Raw genomic sequence first — 21,313 nt, forward strand, 5'->3', positions numbered from 1 at the left:
AACATAGCTGCGTGTAATATACGATGTGTGCATGTTCATTTACGACCTCACAATGCATTATTATCACCTGACAGTGGCACATAGACGGGGGCAAAACGTGTAATAATGCCTGCAAAATGGAGGATTACCAGTGTAACTTTGTCTCTCCAAAGCCTTAAGTTTTCAGATGTAATTTTGTCTGAAGATATTAGGTATTCCCGTTTCCATAATCAGTGTGGCAACAGGGATTACACAATTTCGTGTCTCTTCATTTCTTCGGCATGCACTGTGACGATCATCTGTACATAACATCACAAATATATTACAAGACAAACTATTGGTGAACTAAATCTACCAGATTCTAAGGTGAACATATCTTTTACAAACTCCTCAGACAACTAAGCAGGAGTTCGTTCCCTTTTTACAATGCTATCGCTTTGAATCTTATAGTAAAGCTTCCATGAAAACGAGTGCCTAGTACAACATTATGCATTGACAGACTTTTTTCACTCGTGGATGTCCACACACACATTCATTGAATAATTTCAGATGATGCAACTACTCTCTAAGACTATCAGTTTTACATAATAACTTTTCAGGTTTGTATCAAAACACTGGTTGTCGCTTTTCTATCTCCGAGTACACAACATTAATATCAAGTGCATACAGACACCCTCAAACTTAGTGTATCAAATAAAAGATATGATGGGATAAGAACAAGGCTGATCAAAGCTCGAGTGTTCAGAGCTCGGTGTTATTGTGTGATCAGTGTTCAATGGTAAGCAGTCGAGTCAGTATGTTTGGACAAGGACACTATGCTTTCACAAACACTGAGCGAAAGGTCCGTTTTCGGTCGTGAACAAACAGATTAATCAGCTCTCAGGTTCCATGATGGTTATTCTATGTGATTCATATAAAGATGTGTTGATAGGTGATTTCTTCTCAACTGACATGGTATATATGGACGGTTGTATTCGACTGACATCATTCACTCCAAGTATTCATTTATCCCCACCAGTGAATATAGTGTCAACTGAACCTCAAAATGGCCGACTTTGATCTATCGTATACTCCATGCTTGCTGGAAGATGATATTTTCACCTTTGAGACATGCGATCGTAGTGAAGTTGAAATACTAGGTATGACATTTATTCCCAATGGAACTAATATTTCTATTTTAAATGGATATCCTTCGTCTCCACTCTTTCACTGTAAGGTCTGAATACAACAATCATTTATTTATTCATTTTTCAGATACAACACAAGAGTCTGACATCACAGGTGCTGTATCCCAGTCTGAGTTCCAGAATTCCCTTAACGCTCTTTTCAAAACCATTGAAGAGCACTGCGACGACGAGTCGGATAATACATCTGTGAGCGCAGATTCGGATGGAACGCCTCCCTTCACGTCTCTAATTGCAGTTTGCAAAAAGGAGACAGACATACACACGCCTTCTTCTCCCCCGCCATCAGTCTTTCACACAAATGGCTCAATCGACACCCCACGCACCGGTCCATCGCCCGCAGAATCTGTCGCAGTCAACCCATTGCTGGACAATGACCTCCGGGATGTCTTGGTTTCCGAGTGCAAGCAGACCACATTTCCTAGTACGCTCTTTCAGTCCATGTTGACAGAAAACACCATACCGCCATCAATCCGAGAGTGCCAACTGCTGAAAAGGTACAGTGCAAATAGGTATTCCTAACATGTACCAGTGATCGTTAACGTGAGTGATCTATAAATGATGAATTACTAGCCTGCCTGTAAAGATACAGATTATCATCTTTGTTGTCATTTGTATTGTAGATTCCGCCTTCTGGAGAAGTCCAATGGAGACCAGGTGCGAGAGCTTTCAACGTTGTTTCGTTTCCATGCGTCTAGTATTGAGATGAGGAGGATGGAAGTAATGGCAGATACCAGTGTGACGTCCCATTACCGCGACTGGCTCAATCATCACTTTGATAGGCAGATACATCAGGTAAGATTCCTTTCAATATTCCACCCTAAAAATGAAGATGACAAAAGACATCACGTGATAGCATTCATACATGATATGGCCAACTCTCTAACCTTAGTTGATTTTTATTCTTGTAGGTGATTGACCGAGTGGAGAAAAGTCTCAGTCTTCTGGAAGAGACGGAGAAGAAAAATGTGGAGAATCGGACGAACCTCCTTGTCCCGGGAGTCAAGCGAAGACCACCATTGTCCAAGCGTGCTGTACAACTCATGGAGGCTTGGTACCAGTCCAATCTGCATCATCCCTACCCTTCTGCCATAGTATGTGAATCTCTTGCCGTCGCCGGTAATGTCACCGTCGATCAAGTCAAGAAGTGGTTCGGTAACAAACGCAACAGGAGCAGCAACACCAGAACAAGATCGGAAATCGCCAAGCGGAAATTCCGTAGTCGCCATGGGATTCGGGACTATGATATCCTTAGGGCTCTTGAGTGTGGCTACTAACTCTTTAGACGCATGTTTACCCATGTACCGTGTCTGGTGCAAAATAGTGCTGTGTAGATTTGCTTCAGTTGTATATTGTGTGTGCATTATGTCAATTGTAGCATACGCTCGAAGCATTTATTGATTGTAAGAAGCGAAAGAGTGCTTATTTGTTATGTTTGTACAATAAATAAAATATACATATATCACATCACAAATGGTTTCTTCTTGATATACCCACGCAACGACGCGAATGCACAACAGCCGAACAATCTTCCTCTCCGATACTGGCAATCACACACACGTGCTATTTTTATGTAGCGTGCATCGTACAATTCATGACACGTGGTCTGAACACATTGTATATATTTTCATTCAATGCGTGTCTTCTTGATGTGTATGATATGGCCTCAATGTCACGAATGCGATGAAGCTATGGCATAGAAAACATAGCTGCGTGTAATATACGATGTGTGCATGTTCATTTACGACCTCACAATGCATTATTATCACCTGACAGTGGCACATAGACAGGGGTAAAACGTGTAATAATGCCTACAAAATGGAGGATTACCAGTGTAACTTTGTCTCTCCAAAGCCTTAAGTTTTCAGATGTAATTTTGTCTGAAGATATTAGGTATTCCCGTTTCCATAATCAGTGTGGCAACAGGGATTACACAATTTCGTGTCTCTTCATTTCTTCGGCATGCACTGTGACGATCATCTGTACATAACATCACAAATATATTACAAGACAAACTATTGGTGAACTAAATCTACCAGATTCTAAGGTGAACATATCTTTTACAAACTCCTCAGACAACTAAGCAGGAGTTCGTTCCCTTTTTACAATGCTATCGCTTTGAATCTTATAGTAAAGCTTCCATGAAAACGAGTGCCTAGTACAACATTATGCATTGACAGACTTTTTTCACTCGTGGATGTCCACACACACATTCATTGAATAATTTCAGATGATGCAACTACTCTCTAAGACTATCAGTTTTACATAATAACTTTTCAGGTTTGTATCAAAACACTGGTTGTCGCTTTTCTATCTCCGAGTACACAACATTAATATCAAGTGCATACAGACACCCTCAAACTTAGTGTATCAAATAAAAGATATGATGGGATAAGAACAAGGCTGATCAAAGCTCGAGTGTTCAGAGCTCGGTGTTATTGTGTGATCAGTGTTCAATGGTAAGCAGTCGAGTCAGTATGTTTGGACAAGGACACTATGCTTTCATAAACACTGAGCGAAAGGTCCGTTTTCGGTCGTGAACAAACAGATTAATCAGCTCTCAGGTTCCATGATGGTTATTCTATGTGATTCATATAAAGATGTGTTGATAGGTGATTTCTTCTCAACTGACATGGTATATATGGACGGTTGTATTCGACTGACATCATTCACTCCAAGTATTCATTTATCCCCACCAGTGAATATAGTGTCAACTGAACCTCAAAATGGCCGACTTTGATCTATCGTATACTCCATGCTTGCTGGAAGATGATATTTTCACCTTTGAGACATGCGATCGTAGTGAAGTTGAAATACTAGGTATGACATTTATTCCCAATGGAACTAATATTTCTATTTTAAATGGATATCCTTCGTCTCCACTCTTTCACTGTAAGGTCTGAATACAACAATCATTTATTTATTCATTTTTCAGATACAACACAAGAGTCTGACATCACAGGTGCTGTATCCCAGTCTGAGTTCCAGAATTCCCTTAACGCTCTTTTCAAAACCATTGAAGAGCACTGCGACGACGAGTCGGATAATACATCTGTCAGCGCAGATTCGGATGGAACGCCTCCCTTCACGTCTCTAATTGCAGTTTGCAAAAAGGAGACAGACATACACACGCCTTCTTCTCCCCCGCCATCAGTCTTTCACACAAATGGCTCAATCGACACCCCACGCACCGGTCCATCGCCCGCAGAATCTGTCGCAGTCAACCCATTGCTGGACAATGACCTCCGGGATGTCTTGGTTTCCGAGTGCAAGCAGACCACATTTCCTAGTACGCTCTTTCAGTCCATGTTGACAGAAAACACCATACCGCCATCAATCCGAGAGTGCCAACTGCTGAAAAGGTACAGTGCAAATAGGTATTCCCAACATGTACCAGTGATCGTTAACGTGAGTGATCTATAAATGATGAATTACTAGCCTGCCTGTAAAGATACAGATTATCATCTTTGTTGTCATTTGTATTGTAGATTCCGCCTTCTGGAGAAGTCCAGTGGAGACCAGGTGCGAGAGCTTTCAACGTTGTTTCGTTTCCATGCGTCTAGTATTGAGATGAGGAGGATGGAAGTAATGGCAGATACCAGTGTGACGTCCCATTACCGCGACTGGCTCAATCATCACTTTGATAGGCAGATACATCAGGTAAGATTCCTTTCAATATTCCACCCTAAAAATGAAGATGACAAAAGACATCACGTGATAGCATTCATACATGATATGACCAACTCTCTAACCTTAGTTGATTTTTATTCTTGTAGGTGATTGACCGAGTGGAGAAAAGTCTCAGTCTTCTGGAAGAGACGGAGAAGAAAAATGTGGAGAATCGGACGAACCTCCTTGTCCCGGGAGTCAAGCGAAGACCACCATTGTCCAAGCGTGCTGTACAACTCATGGAGGCTTGGTACCAGTCCAATCTGCATCATCCCTACCCTTCTGCCATAGTATGTGAATCTCTTGCCGTCGCCGGTAATGTCACCGTCGATCAAGTCAAGAAGTGGTTCGGTAACAAACGCAACAGGAGCAGCAACACCAGAACAAGATCGGAAATCGCAAAGCGGAAATTCCGTAGTCGCCATGGGATTCGGGACTATGATATCCTTAGGGCTCTTGAGTGTGGCTACTAACTCTTTAGACGTATGTTTACCCATGTACCGTGTCTGGTGCAAAATAGTGCTATGTAGATTTGCTTGAGTTGTATATTGTGTGTGCATTATGTCAATTGTAGCATACGCTCGAAGCATTTATTGATTGTAAGAAGCGAAAGAGTGCTTATTTGTTATGTTTGTACAATAAATAAAATATACATATATCACATCACAAATGGTTTCTTCTTGATATACCCACGCAACGACGCGAATGCACAACAGCCGAACAATCTTCCTCTCCGATACTGGCAATCACACACACGTGCTATTTTTATGTAGCGTGCATCGTACAATTCATGACACGTGGTCTGAACACATTGTATATATTTTCATTCAATGCGTGTCTTCTTGATGTGTATGATATGGCCTCAATGTCACGAATGCGATGAAGCTATGGCATAGAAAACATAGCTGCGTGTAATATACGATGTGTGCATGTTCATTTACGACCTCACAATGCATTATTATCACCTGACAGTGGCACATAGACAGGGGTAAAACGTGTAATAATGCCTACAAAATGGAGGATTACCAGTGTAACTTTGTCTCTCCAAAGCCTTAAGTTTTCAGATGTAATTTTGTCTGAAGATATTAGGTATTCCCGTTTCCATAATCAGTGTGGCAACAGGGATTACACAATTTCGTGTCTCTTCATTTCTTCGGCATGCACTGTGACGATCATCTGTACATAACATCACAAATATATTACAAGACAAACTATTGGTGAACTAAATCTACCAGATTCTAAGGTGAACATATCTTTTACAAACTCCTCAGACAACTAAGCAGGAGTTCGTTCCCTTTTTACAATGCTATCGCTTTGAATCTTATAGTAAAGCTTCCATGAAAACGAGTGCCTAGTACAACATTATGCATTGACAGACTTTTTTCACTCGTGGATGTCCACACACACATTCATTGAATAATTTCAGATGATGCAACTACTCTCTAAGACTATCAGTTTTACATAATAACTTTTCAGGTTTGTATCAAAACACTGGTTGTCGCTTTTCTATCTCCGAGTACACAACATTAATATCAAGTGCATACAGACACCCTCAAACTTAGTGTATCAAATAAAAGATATGATGGGATAAGAACAAGGCTGATCAAAGCTCGAGTGTTCAGAGCTCGGTGTTATTGTGTGATCAGTGTTCAATGGTAAGCAGTCGAGTCAGTATGTTTGGACAAGGACACTATGCTTTCACAAACACTGAGCGAAAGGTCCGTTTTCGGTCGTGAACAAACAGATTAATCAGCTCTCAGGTTCCATGATGGTTATTCTATGTGATTCATATAAAGATGTGTTGATAGGTGATTTCTTCTCAACTGACATGGTATATATGGACGGTTGTATTCGACTGACATCATTCACTCCAAGTATTCATTTATCCCCACCAGTGAATATAGTGTCAACGGAACCTCAAAATGGCCGACTTTGATCTGTCGTATACTCCATGCTTGCTGGAAGATGATATTTTCACCTTTGAGACATGCGATCGTAGTGAAGTTGAAATACTAGGTATGACATTTATTCCCAATGGAACTAATATTTCTATTTTAAATGGATATCCTTCGTCTCCACTCTTTCACTGTAAGGTCTGAATACAACAATCATTTATTTATTCATTTTTCAGATACAACACAAGAGTCTGACATCACAGGTGCTGTATCCCAGTCTGAGTTCCAGAATTCCCTTAACGCTCTTTTCAAAACCATTGAAGAGCACTGCGACGACGAGTCGGATAATACATCTGTCAGCGCAGATTCGGATGGAACGCCTCCCTTCACGTCTCTAATTGCAGTTTGCAAAAAGGAGACAGACATACACACGCCTTCTTCTCCCCCGCCATCAGTCTTTCACACAAATGGCTCAATCGACACCCCACGCACCGGTCCATCGCCCGCAGAATCTGTCGCAGTCAACCCATTGCTGGACAATGACCTCCGGGATGTCTTGGTTTCCGAGTGCAAGCAGACCACATTTCCTAGTACGCTTTTTCAGTCCATGTTGACAGAAAACACCATACCGCCAACAATCCGAGAGTGCCAACTGCTGAAAAGGTACAGTGCAAATAGGTATTCCTAACATGTACCAGTGATCGTTAACGTGAGTGATCTATAAATGATGAATTACTAGCCTGCCTGTAAAGATACAGATTATCATCTTTGTTGTCATTTGTATCGTAGATTCCGCCTTCTGGAGAAGTCCAGTGGAGACCAGGTGCGAGAGCTTTCAGCGTTGTTTCGTTTCCATGCGTCTAGTATTGAGATGAGGAGGATGGAAGTAATGGCAGATACCAGTGTGACGTCCCATTACCGCGACTGGCTCAATCATCACTTTGATAGGCAGATACATCAGGTAAGATTCCTTTCAATATTCCACCCTAAAAATGAAGATGACAAAAGACATCACGTGATAGCATTCATACATGACATAACCAACTCTCTAACCTTAGTTGATTTTTATTCTTGTAGGTGATTGACCGAGTGGAGAAAAGTCTCAGTCTTCTGGAAGAGACGGAGTAGAAAAATGTGGAGAATCGGACGAACCTCCTCGTCCCGGGAGTCAAGCGAAGACCACCATTGTCCAAGCGTGCTGTACAACTCATGGAGGCTTGGTACCAGTCCAATCTGCATCATCCCTACCCTTCTGCCATAGTATGTGAATCTCTTGCCGTCGCCGGTAATGTCACCGTCGATCAAGTCAAGAAGTGGTTCGGTAACAAACGCAACAGGAGCAGCAACACCAGAACAAGATCGGAAATCGCAAAGCGGAAATTCCGTAGTCGCCATGGGATTCGGGACTATGATATCCTTAGGGCTCTTGAGTGTGGCTACTAACTCTTTAGACGTATGTTTACCCATGTACCGTGTCTGGTGCAAAATAGTGCTATGTAGATTTGCTTGAGTTGTATATTGTGTGTGCATTATGTCAATTGTAGCATACGCTCGAAGCATTTATTGATTGTAAGAAGCGAAAGAGTGCTTATTTGTTATGTTTGTACAATAAATAAAATATACATATATCACATCACAAATGGTTTCTTCTTGATATACCCACGCAACGACGCGAATACACAACAGCCGAACAATCTTCCTCTCCGATACTGGCAATCACACACACGTGCTATTTTTATGTAGCGTGCATCGTACAATTCATGACACGTGGTCTGAACACATTGTATATATTTTCATTCAATGCATGTCTTCTTGATGTGTATGATATGGCCTCAATGTCACGAATGCGATGAAGCTATGGCATAGAAAACATAGCTGCGTGTAATATACGATGTGTGCATGTTCATTTACGACCTCACAATGCATTATTATCACCTGACAGTGGCACATAGACAGGGGTAAAACGTGTAATAATGCCTACAAAATGGAGGATTACCAGTGTAACTTTGTCTCTCCAAAGCCTTAAGTTTTCAGATGTAATTTTGTCTGAAGATATTAGGTATTCCCGTTTCCATAATCAGTGTGGCAACAGGGATTACACAATTTCGTGTCTCTTCATTTCTTCGGCATGCACTGTGACGATCATCTGTACATAACATCACAAATATATTACAAGACAAACTATTGGTGAACTAAATCTACCAGATTCTAAGGTGAACATATCTTTTACAAACTCCTCAGACAACTAAGCAGGAGTTCGTTCCCTTTTTACAATGCTATCGCTTTGAATCTTATAGTAAAGCTTCCATGAAAACGAGTGCCTAGTACAACATTATGCATTGACAGACTTTTTTCACTCGTGGATGTCCACACACACATTCATTGAATAATTTCAGATGATGCAACTACTCTCTAAGACTATCAGTTTTACATAATAACTTTTCAGGTTTGTATCAAAACACTGGTTGTCGCTTTTCTATCTCCGAGTACACAACATTAATATCAAGTGCGTACAGACACCCTCAAACTTAGTGTATCAAATAAAAGATATGATGGGATAAGAACAAGGCTGATCAAAGCTCGAGTGTTCAGAGCTCGGTGTTATTGTGTGATCAGTGTTCAATGGTAAGCAGTCGAGTCAGTATGTTTGGACAAGGACACTATGCTTTCACAAACACTGAGCGAAAGGTCCGTTTTCGGTCGTGAACAAACAGATTAATCAGCTCTCAGGTTCCATGATGGTTATTCTATGTGATTCATATAAAGATGTGTTGATAGGTGATTTCTTCTCAACTGACATGGTATATATGGACGGTTGTATTCGACTGACATCATTCACTCCAAGTATTCATTTATCCCCACCAGTGAATATAGTGTCAACTGAACCTCAAAATGGCCGACTTTGATCTATCGTATACTCCATGCTTGCTGGAAGATGATATTTTCACCTTTGAGACATGCGATCGTAGTGAAGTTGAAATACTAGGTATGACATTTATTCCCAATGGAACTAATATTTCTATTTTAAATGGATATCCTTCGTCTCCACTCTTTCACTGTAAGGTCTGAATACAACAATCATTTATTTATTCATTTTTCAGATACAACACAAGAGTCTGACATCACAGGTGCTGTATCCCAGTCTGAGTTCCAGAATTCCCTTAACGCTCTTTTCAAAACCATTGAAGAGCACTGCGACGACGAGTCGGATAATACATCTGTGAGCGCAGATTCGGATGGAACGCCTCCCTTCACGTCTCTAATTGCAGTTTGCAAAAAGGAGACAGACATACACACGCCTTCTTCTCCCCCGCCATCAGTCTTTCACACAAATGGCTCAATCGACACCCCACGCACCGGTCCATCGCCCGCAGAATCTGTCGCAGTCAACCCATTGCTGGACAATGACCTCCGGGATGTCTTGGTTTCCGAGTGCAAGCAGACCACATTTCCTAGTACGCTCTTTCAGTCCATGTTGACAGAAAACACCATACCGCCATCAATCCGAGAGTGCCAACTGCTGAAAAGGTACAGTGCAAATAGGTATTCCTAACATGTACCAGTGATCGTTAACGTGAGTGATCTATAAATGATGAATTACTAGCCTGCCTGTAAAGATACAGATTATCATCTTTGTTGTCATTTGTATTGTAGATTCCGCCTTCTGGAGAAGTCCAGTGGAGACCAGGTGCGAGAGCTTTCAACGTTGTTTCGTTTCCATGCGTCTAGTATTGAGATGAGGAGGATGGAAGTAATGGCAGATACCAGTGTGACGTCCCATTACCGCGACTGGCTCAATGATCACTTTGATAGGCAGATACATCAGGTAAGATTCCTTTCAATATTCCACCCTAAAAATGAAGATGACAAAAGACATCACGTGATAGCATTCATACATGATATGGCCAACTCTCTAACCTTAGTTGATTTTTATTCTTGTAGGTGATTGACCGAGTGGAGAAAAGTCTCAGTCTTCTGGAAGAGACGGAGAAGAAAAATGTGGAGAATCGGACGAACCTCCTTGTCCCGGGAGTCAAGCGAAGACCACCATTGTCCAAGCGTGCTGTACAACTCATGGAGGCTTGGTACCAGTCCAATCTGCATCATCCCTACCCTTCTGCCAAAGTATGTGAATCTCTTGCCGTCGCCGGTAATGTCACCGTCGATCAAGTCAAGAAGTGGTTCGGTAACAAACGCAACAGGAGCAGCAACACCAGAACAAGATCGGAAATCGCCAAGCGGAAATTCCGTAGTCGCCATGGGATTCGGGACTATGATATCCTTAGGGCTCTTGCGTGTGGCTACTAACTCTTTAGACGTATGTTTACCCATGTACCGTGTCTGGTGCAAAATAGTGCTATGTAGATTTGCTTGAGTTGTATATTGTGTGTGCATTATGTCAATTGTAGCATACGCTCGAAGCATTTATTGATTGTAAGAAGCGAAAGAGTGCTTATTTGTTATGTTTGTACAATAAATAAAATATACATATATCACATCACAAATGGTTTCTTCTTGATATACCCACGCAACGACGCGAATGCACAACAGCCGAACAATCTTCCTCTCCGATACTGGCAATCACACACACGTGCTATTTTTATGTAGCGTGCATCGTACAATTCATGACACGTGGTCTGAACACATTGTATATATTTTCATTCAATGCGTGTCTTCTTGATGTGTATGATATGGCCTCAATGTCACGAATGCGATGAAGCTATGGCATAGAAAACATAGCTGCGTGTAATATACGATGTGTGCATGTTCATTTACGACCTCACAATGCATTATTATCACCTGACAGTGGCACATAGACGGGGGCAAAACGTGTAATAATGCCTGCAAAATGGAGGATTACCAGTGTAACTTTGTCTCTCCAAAGCCTTAAGTTTTCAGATGTAATTTTGTCTGAAGATATTAGGTATTCCCGTTTCCATAATCAGTGCGGCAACAGGGATTACACAATTTCGTGTCTCTTCATTTCTTCGGCATGCACTGTGACGATCATCTGTACATAACATCACAAATATATTACAAGACAAACTATTGGTGAACTAAATCTACCAGATTCTAAGGTGAACATATCTTTTACAAACTCCTCAGACAACTAAGCAGGAGTTCGTTCCCTTTTTACAATGCTATCGCTTTGAATCTTATAGTAAAGCTTCCATGAAAACGAGTGCCTAGTACAACATTATGCATTGACAGACTTTTTTCACTCGTGGATGTCCACACACACATTCATTGAATAATTTCAGATGATGCAACTACTCTCTAAGACTATCAGTTTTACATAATAACTTTTGAGGTTTGTATCAAAACACTGGTTGTCGCTTTTCTATCTCCGAGTACACAACATTAATATCAAGTGCGTACAGACACCCTCAAACTTAGTGTATCAAATAAAAGATATGATGGGATAAGAACAAGGCTGATCAAAGCTCGAGTGTTCAGAGCTCGGTGTTATTGTGTGATCAGTGTTCAATGGTAAGCAGTCGAGTCAGTATGTTTGGACAAGGACACTATGCTTTCACAAACACTGAGCGAAAGGTCCGTTTTCGGTCGTGAACAAACAGATTAATCAGCTCTCAGGTTCCATGATGGTTATTCTATGTGATTCATATAAAGATGTGTTGATAGGTGATTTCTTCTCAACTGACATGGTATATATGGACGGTTGTATTCGACTGACATCATTCACTCCAAGTATTCATTTATCCCCACCAGTGAATATAGTGTCAACTGAACCTCAAAATGGCCGACTTTGATCTATCGTATACTCCATGCTTGCTGGAAGATGATATTTTCACCTTTGAGACATGCGATCGTAGTGAAGTTGAAATACTAGGTATGACATTTATTCCCAATGGAACTAATATTTCTATTTTAAATGGATATCCTTCGTCTCCACTCTTTCACTGTAAGGTCTGAATACAACAATCATTTATTTATTCATTTTTCAGATACAACACAAGAGTCTGACATCACAGGTGCTGTATCCCAGTCTGAGTTCCAGAATTCCCTTAACGCTCTTTTCAAAACCATTGAAGAGCACTGCGACGACGAGTCGGATAATACATCTGTCAGCGCAGATTCGGATGGAACGCCTCCCTTCACGTCTCTAATTGCAGTTTGCAAAAAGGAGACAGACATACACACACCTTCTTCTCCCCCGCCATCAGTCTTTCACACAAATGGCTCAATCGACACCCCACGCACCGGTCCATCGCCCGCAGAATCTGTCGCAGTCAACCCATTGCTGGACAATGACCTCCGGGATGTCTTGGTTTCCGAGTGCAAGCAGACCACATTTCCTAGTACGCTCTTTCAGTCCATGTTGACAGAAAACACCATACCGCCATCAATCCGAGAGTGCCAACTGCTGAAAAGGTACAGTGCAAATAGGTATTCCTAACATGTACCAGTGATCGTTAACGTGAGTGATCTATAAATGATGAATTACTAGCCTGCCTGTAAAGATACAGATTATCATCTTTGTTGTCATTTGTATTGTAGATTCCGCCTTCTGGAGAAGTCCAGTGGAGACCAGGTGCGAGAGCTTTCAACGTTGTTTCGTTTCCATGCGTCTAGTATTGAGATGAGGAGGATGGAAGTAATGGCAGATACCAGTGTGACGTCCCATTACCGCGACTGGCTCAATCATCACTTTGATAGGCAGATACATCAGGTAAGATTCCTTTCAATATTCCACCCTAAAAATGAAGATGACAAAAGACATCACGTGATAGCATTCATACATGATATGGCCAACTCTCTAACCTTAGTTGATTTTTATTCTTGTAGGTGATTGACCGAGTGGAGAAAAGTCTCAGTCTTCTGGAAGAGACGGAGAAGAAAAATGTGGAGAATCGGACGAACCTCCTTGTCCCGGGAGTCAAGCGAAGACCACCATTGTCCAAGCGTGCTGTACAACTCATGGAGGCTTGGTACCAGTCCAATCTGCATCATCCCTACCCTTCTGCCATAGTATGTGAATCTCTTGCCGTCGCCGGTAATGTCACCGTCGATCAAGTCAAGAAGTGGTTCGGTAACAAACGCAACAGGAGCAGCAACACCAGAACAAGATCGGAAATCGCCAAGCGGAAATTCCGTAGTCGCCATGGGATTCGGGACTATGATATCCTTAGGGCTCTTGCGTGTGGCTACTAACTCTTTAGACGCATGTTTACCCATGTACCGTGTCTGGTGCAAAATAGTGCTGTGTAGATTTGCTTCAGTTGTATATTGTGTGTGCATTATGTCAATTGTAGCATACGCTCGAAGCATTTATTGATTGTAAGAAGCGAAAGAGTGCTTATTTGTTATGTTTGTACAATAAATAAAATATACATATATCACATCACAAATGGTTTCTTCTTGATATACCCACGCAACGACGCGAATACACAACAGCCGAACAATCTTCCTCTCCGATACTGGCAATCACACACACGTGCTATTTTTATGTAGCGTGCATCGTACAATTCATGACACGTGGTCAGAACACATTGTATATATTTTCATTCAATGCGTGTCTTCTTGATGTGTATGATATGGCCTCAATGTCACGAATGCGATGAAGCTATGGCATAGAAAACATAGCTGCGTGTAATATACGATGTGTGCATGTTCATTTACGACCTCACAATGCATTATTATCACCTGACAGTGGCACATAGACGGGGGCAAAACGTGTAATAATGCCTGCAAAATGGAGGATTACCAGTGTAACTTTGTCTCTCCAAAGCCTTAAGTTTTCAGATGTAATTTTGTCTGAAGATATTAGGTATTCCCGTTTCCATAATCAGTGCGGCAACAGGGATTACACAATTTCGTGTCTCTTCATTTCTTCGGCATGCACTGTGACGATCATCTGTACATAACATCACAAATATATTACAAGACAAACTATTGGTGAACTAAATCTACCAGATTCTAAGGTGAACATATCTTTTACAAACTCCTCAGACAACTAAGCAGGAGTTCGTTCCCTTTTTACAATGCTATCGCTTTGAATCTTATAGTAAAGCTTCCATGAAAACGAGTGCCTAGTACAACATTATGCATTGACAGACTTTTTTCACTCGTGGATGTCCACACACACATTCATTGAATAATTTCAGATGATGCAACTACTCTCTAAGACTATCAGTTTTACATAATAACTTTTGAGGTTTGTATCAAAACACTGGTTGTCGCTTTTCTATCTCCGAGTACACAACATTAATATCAAGTGCGTACAGACACCCTCAAACTTAGTGTATCAAATAAAAGATATGATGGGATAAGAACAAGGCTGATCAAAGCTCGAGTGTTCAGAGCTCGGTGTTATTGTGTGATCAGTGTTCAATGGTAAGCAGTCGAGTCAGTATGTTTGGACAAGGACACTATGCTTTCACAAACACTGAGCGAAAGGTCCGTTTTCGGTCGTGAACAAACAGATTAATCAGCTCTCAGGTTCCATGATGGTTATTCTATGTGATTCATATAAAGATGTGTTGATAGGTGATTTCTTCTCAACTGACATGGTATATATGGACGGTTGTATTCGACTGACATCATTCACTCCAAGTATTCATTTATCCCCACCAGTGAATATAGTGTCAACTGAACCTCAAAATGGCCGACTTTGATCTATCGTATACTCCATGCTTGCTGGAAGATGATATTTTCACCTTTGAGACATGCGATCGTAGTGAAGTTGAAATACTAGGTATGACATTTATTCCCAATGGAACTAATATTTCTATTTTAAATGGATATCCTTCGTCTCCACTCTTTCACTGTAAGGTCTGAATACAACAATCATTTATTTATTCATTTTTCAGATACAACACAAGAGTCTGACATCACAGGTGCTGTATCCCAGTCTGAGTTCCAGAATTCCCTTAACGCTCTTTTCAAAACCATTGAAGAGCACTGCGACGACGAGTCGGATAATACATCTGTGAGCGCAGATTCGGATGGAACGCCTCCCTTCACGTCTCTAATTGCAGTTTGCAAAAAGGAGACAGACATACACACACCTTCTTCTCCCCCGCCATCAGTCTTTCACACAAATGGCTCAATCGACACCCCACGCACCGGTCCATCGCCCGCAGAATCTGTCGCAGTCAACCCATTGCTGGACAATGACCTCCGGGATGTCTTGGTTTCCGAGTGCAAGCAGACCACATTTCCTAGTACGCTCTTTCAGTCCATGTTGACGGAAAACACCATACCGCCATCAATCCGAGAGTGCCAACTGCTGAAAAGGTACAGTGCAAATAGGTATTCCTAACATGTACCAGTGATCGTTAACGTGAGTGATCTATAAATGATGAATTACTAGCCTGCCTGTAAAGATACAGATTATCATCTTTGTTGTCATTTGTATCGTAGATTCCGCCTTCTGGAGAAGTCCAGTGGAGACCAGGTGCGAGAGCTTTCAGCGTTGTTTCGTTTCCATGCGTCTAGTATTGAGATGAGGAGGATGGAAGTAATGGCAGATACCAGTGTGACGTCCCATTACCGCGACTGGCTCAATCATCACTTTGATAGGCAGATACATCAGGTAAGATTCCTTTCAATATTCCACCCTAAAAATGAAGATGACAAAAGACATCACGTGATAGCATTCATACATGATATAACCAACTCTCTAACCTTAGTTGATTTTTATTCTTGTAGGTGATTGACCGAGTGGAGAAAAGTCTCAGTCTTCTGGAAGAGACGGAGAAGAAAAATGTGGAGAATCGGACGAACCTCCTCGTCCCGGGAGTCAAGCGAAGACCACCATTGTCCAAGCGTGCTGTACAACTCATGGAGGCTTGGTACCAGTCCAATCTGCATCATCCCTACCCTTCTGCCATAGTATGTGAATCTCTTGCCGTCGCCGGTAATGTCACCGTCGATCAAGTCAAGAAGTGGTTCGGTAACAAACGCAACAGGAGCAGCAACACCAGAACAAGATCGGAAATCGCAAAGCGGAAATTCCGTAGTCGCCATGGGATTCGGGACTATGATATCCTTAGGGCTCTTGAGTGTGGCTACTAACTCTTTAGACGCATGTTTACCCATGTACCGTGTCTGGTGCAAAATAGTGCTATGTAGATTTGCTTGAGTTGTATATTGTGTGTGCATTATGTCAATTGTAGCATACGCTCGAAGCATTTATTGATTGTAAGAAGCGAAAGAGTGCTTATTTGTTATGTTTGTACAATAAATAAAATATACATATATCACATCACAAATGGTTTCTTCTTGATATACCCACGCAACGACGCGAATACACAACAGCCGAACAATCTTCCTCTCCGATACTGGCAATCACACACACACGTGCTATTTTTATGTAGCGTGCATCGTACAATTCATGACACGTGGTCTGAACACATTGTATATATTTTCATTCAATGCATGTCTTCTTGATGTGTATGATATGGCCTCAATGTCACGAATGCGATGAAGCTATGGCATAGAAAACATAGCTGCGTGTAATATACGATGTGTGCATGTTCATTTACGACCTCACAATGCATTATTATCACCTGACAGTGGCACATAGACAGGGGTAAAACGTGTAATAATGCCTACAAAATGGAGGATTACCAGTGTAACTTTGTCTCTCCAAAGCCTTAAGTTTTCAGATGTAATTTTGTCTGAAGATATTAGGTATTCCCGTTTCCATAATCAGTGTGGCAACAGGGATTACACAATTTCGTGTCTCTTCATTTCTTCGGCATGCACTGTGACGATCATCTGTACATAACATCACAAATATATTACAAGACAAACTATTGGTGAACTAAATCTACCAGATTCTAAGGTGAACATATCTTTTACAAACTCCTCAGACAACTAAGCAGGAGTTCGTTCCCTTTTTACAATGCTATCGCTTTGAATCTTATAGTAAAGCTTCCATGAAAACGAGTGCCTAGTACAACATTATGCATTGACAGACTTTTTTCACTCGTGGATGTCCACACACACATTCATTGAATAATTTCAGATGATGCAACTACTCTCTAAGACTATCAGTTTTACATAATAACTTTTGAGGTTTGTATCAAAACACTGGTTGTCGCTTTTCTATCTCCGAGTACACAACATTAATATCAAGTGCGTACAGACACCCTCAAACTTAGTGTATCAAATAAAAGATATGATGGGATAAGAACAAGGCTGATCAAAGCTCGAGTGTTCAGAGCTCGGTGTTATTGTGTGATCAGTGTTCAATGGTAAGCAGTCGAGTCAGTATGTTTGGACAAGGACACTATGCTTTCACAAACACTGAGCGAAAGGTCCGTTTTCGGTCGTGAACAAACAGATTAATCAGCTCTCAGGTTCCATGATGGTTATTCTATGTGATTCATATAAAGATGTGTTGATAGGTGATTTCTTCTCAACTGACATGGTATATATGGACGGTTGTATTCGACTGACATCATTCACTCCAAGTATTCATTTATCCCCACCAGTGAATATAGTGTCAACTGAACCTCAAAATGGCCGACTTTGATCTATCGTATACTCCATGCTTGCTGGAAGATGATATTTTCACCTTTGAGACATGCGATCGTAGTGAAGTTGAAATACTAGGTATGACATTTATTCCCAATGGAACTAATATTTCTATTTTAAATGGATATCCTTCGTCTCCACTCTTTCACTGTAAGGTCTGAATACAACAATCATTTATTTATTCATTTTTCAGATACAACACAAGAGTCTGACATCACAGGTGCTGTATCCCAGTCTGAGTTCCAGAATTCCCTTAACGCTCTTTTCAAAACCATTGAAGAGCACTGCGACGACGAGTCGGATAATACATCTGTGAGCGCAGATTCGGATGGAACGCCTCCCTTCACGTCTCTAATTGCAGTTTGCAAAAAGGAGACAGACATACACACACCTTCTTCTCCCCCGCCATCAGTCTTTCACACAAATGGCTCAATCGACACCCCACGCACCGGTCCATCGCCCGCAGAATCTGTCGCAGTCAACCCATTGCTGGACAATGACCTCCGGGATGTCTTGGTTTCCGAGTGCAAGCAGACCACATTTCCTAGTACGCTCTTTCAGTCCATGTTGACAGAAAACACCATACCGCCATCAATCCGAGAGTGCCAACTGCTGAAAAGGTACAGTGCAAATAGGTATTCCTAACATGTACCAGTGATCGTTAACGTGAGTGATCTATAAATGATGAATTACTAGCCTGCCTGTAAAGATACAGATTATCATCTTTGTTGTCATTTGTATTGTAGATTCCGCCTTCTGGAGAAGTCCAGTGGAGACCAGGTGCGAGAGCTTTCAACGTTGTTTCGTTTCCATGCGTCTAGTATTGAGATGAGGAGGATGGAAGTAATGGCAGATACCAGTGTGACGTCCCATTACCGCGACTGGCTCAATCATCACTTTGATAGGCAGATACATCAGGTAAGATTCCTTTCAATATTCCACCCTAAAAATGAAGATGACAAAAGACATCACGTGATAGCATTCATACATGATATGGCCAACTCTCTAACCTTAGTTGATTTTTATTCTTGTAGGTGATTGACCGAGTGGAGAAAAGTCTCAGTCTTCTGGAAGAGACGGAGAAGAAAAATGTGGAGAATCGGACGAACCTCCTTGTCCCGGGAGTCAAGCGAAGACCACCATTGTCCAAGCGTGCTGTACAACTCATGGAGGCTTGGTACCAGTCCAATCTGCATCATCCCTACCCTTCTGCCATAGTATGTGAATCTCTTGCCGTCGCCGGTAATGTCACCGTCGATCAAGTCAAGAAGTGGTTCGGTAACAAACGCAACAGGAGCAGCAACACCAGAACAAGATCGGAAATCGCCAAGCGGAAATTCCGTAGTCGCCATGGGATTCGGGACTATGATATCCTTAGGGCTCTTGCGTGTGGCTACTAACTCTTTAGACGCATGTTTACCCATGTACCGTGTCTGGTGCAAAATAGTGCTGTGTAGATTTGCTTCAGTTGTATATTGTGTGTGCATTATGTCAATTGTAGCATACGCTCGAAGCATTTATTGATTGTAAGAAGCGAAAGAGTGCTTATTTGTTATGTTTGTACAATAAATAAAATATACATATATCACATCACAAATGGTTTCTTCTTGATATACCCACGCAACGACGCGAATACACAACAGCCGAACAATCTTCCTCTCCGATACTGGCAATCACACACACGTGCTATTTTTATGTAGCGTGCATCGTACAATTCATGACACGTGGTCTGAACACATTGTATATATTTTCATTCAATGCATGTCTTCTTGATGTGTATGATATGGCCTCAATGTCACGAATGCGATGAAGCTATGGCATAGAAAACATAGCTGCGTGTAATATACGATGTGTGCATGTTCATTTACGACCTCACAATGCATTATTATCACCTGACAGTGGCACATAGACAGGGGTAAAACGTGTAATAATGCCTACAAAATGGAGGATTACCAGTGTAACTTTGTCTCTCCAAAGCCTTAAGTTTTCAGATGTAATTTTGTCTGAAGATATTAGGTATTCCCGTTTCCATAATCAGTGTGGCAACAGGGATTACACAATTTCGTGTCTCTTCATTTCTTCGGCATGCACTGTGACGATCATCTGTACATAACATCACAAATATATTACAAGACAAACTATTGGTGAACTAAATCTACCAGATTCTAAGGTGAACATATCTTTTACAAACTCCTCAGACAACTAAGCAGGAGTTCGTTCCCTTTTTACAATGCTATCGCTTTGAATCTTATAGTAAAGCTTCCATGAAAACGAGTGCCTAGTACAACATTATGCATTGACAGACTTTTTTCACTCGTGGATGTCCACACACACATTCATTGAATAATTTCAGATGATGCAACTACTCTCTAAGACTATCAGTTTTACATAATAACTTTTGAGGTTTGTATCAAAACACTGGTTGTCGCTTTTCTATCTCCGAGTACACAACATTAATATCAAGTGCGTACAGACACCCTCAAACTTAGTGTATCAAATAAAAGATATGATGGGATAAGAACAAGGCTGATCAAAGCTCGAGTGTTCAGAGCTCGGTGTTATTGTGTGATCAGTGTTCAATGGTAAGCAGTCGAGTCAGTATGTTTGGACAAGGACACTATGCTTTCACAAACACTGAGCGAAAGGTCCGTTTTCGGTCGTGAACAAACAGATTAATCAGCTCTCAGGTTCCATGATGGTTATTCTATGTGATTCATATAAAGATGTGTTGATAGGTGATTTCTTCTCAACTGACATGGTATATATGGACGGTTGTATTCGACTGACATCATTCACTCCAAGTATTCATTTATCCCCACCAGTGAATATAGTGTCAACTGAACCTCAAAATGGCCGACTTTGATCTATCGTATACTCCATGCTTGCTGGAAGATGATATTTTCACCTTTGAGACATGCGATCGTAGTGAAGTTGAAATACTAGGTATGACATTTATTCCCAATGGAACTAATATTTCTATTTTAAATGGATATCCTTCGTCTCCACTCTTTCACTGTAAGGTCTGAATACAACAATCATTTATTTATTCATTTTTCAGATACAACACAAGAGTCTGACATC

The sequence above is a fragment of the Haliotis asinina genome, chromosome 8 (assembly GCF_037392515.1).
Source record: "Haliotis asinina isolate JCU_RB_2024 chromosome 8, JCU_Hal_asi_v2, whole genome shotgun sequence".
NCBI classification, from domain to species: Eukaryota; Metazoa; Mollusca; class Gastropoda; order Lepetellida; family Haliotidae; genus Haliotis; species Haliotis asinina.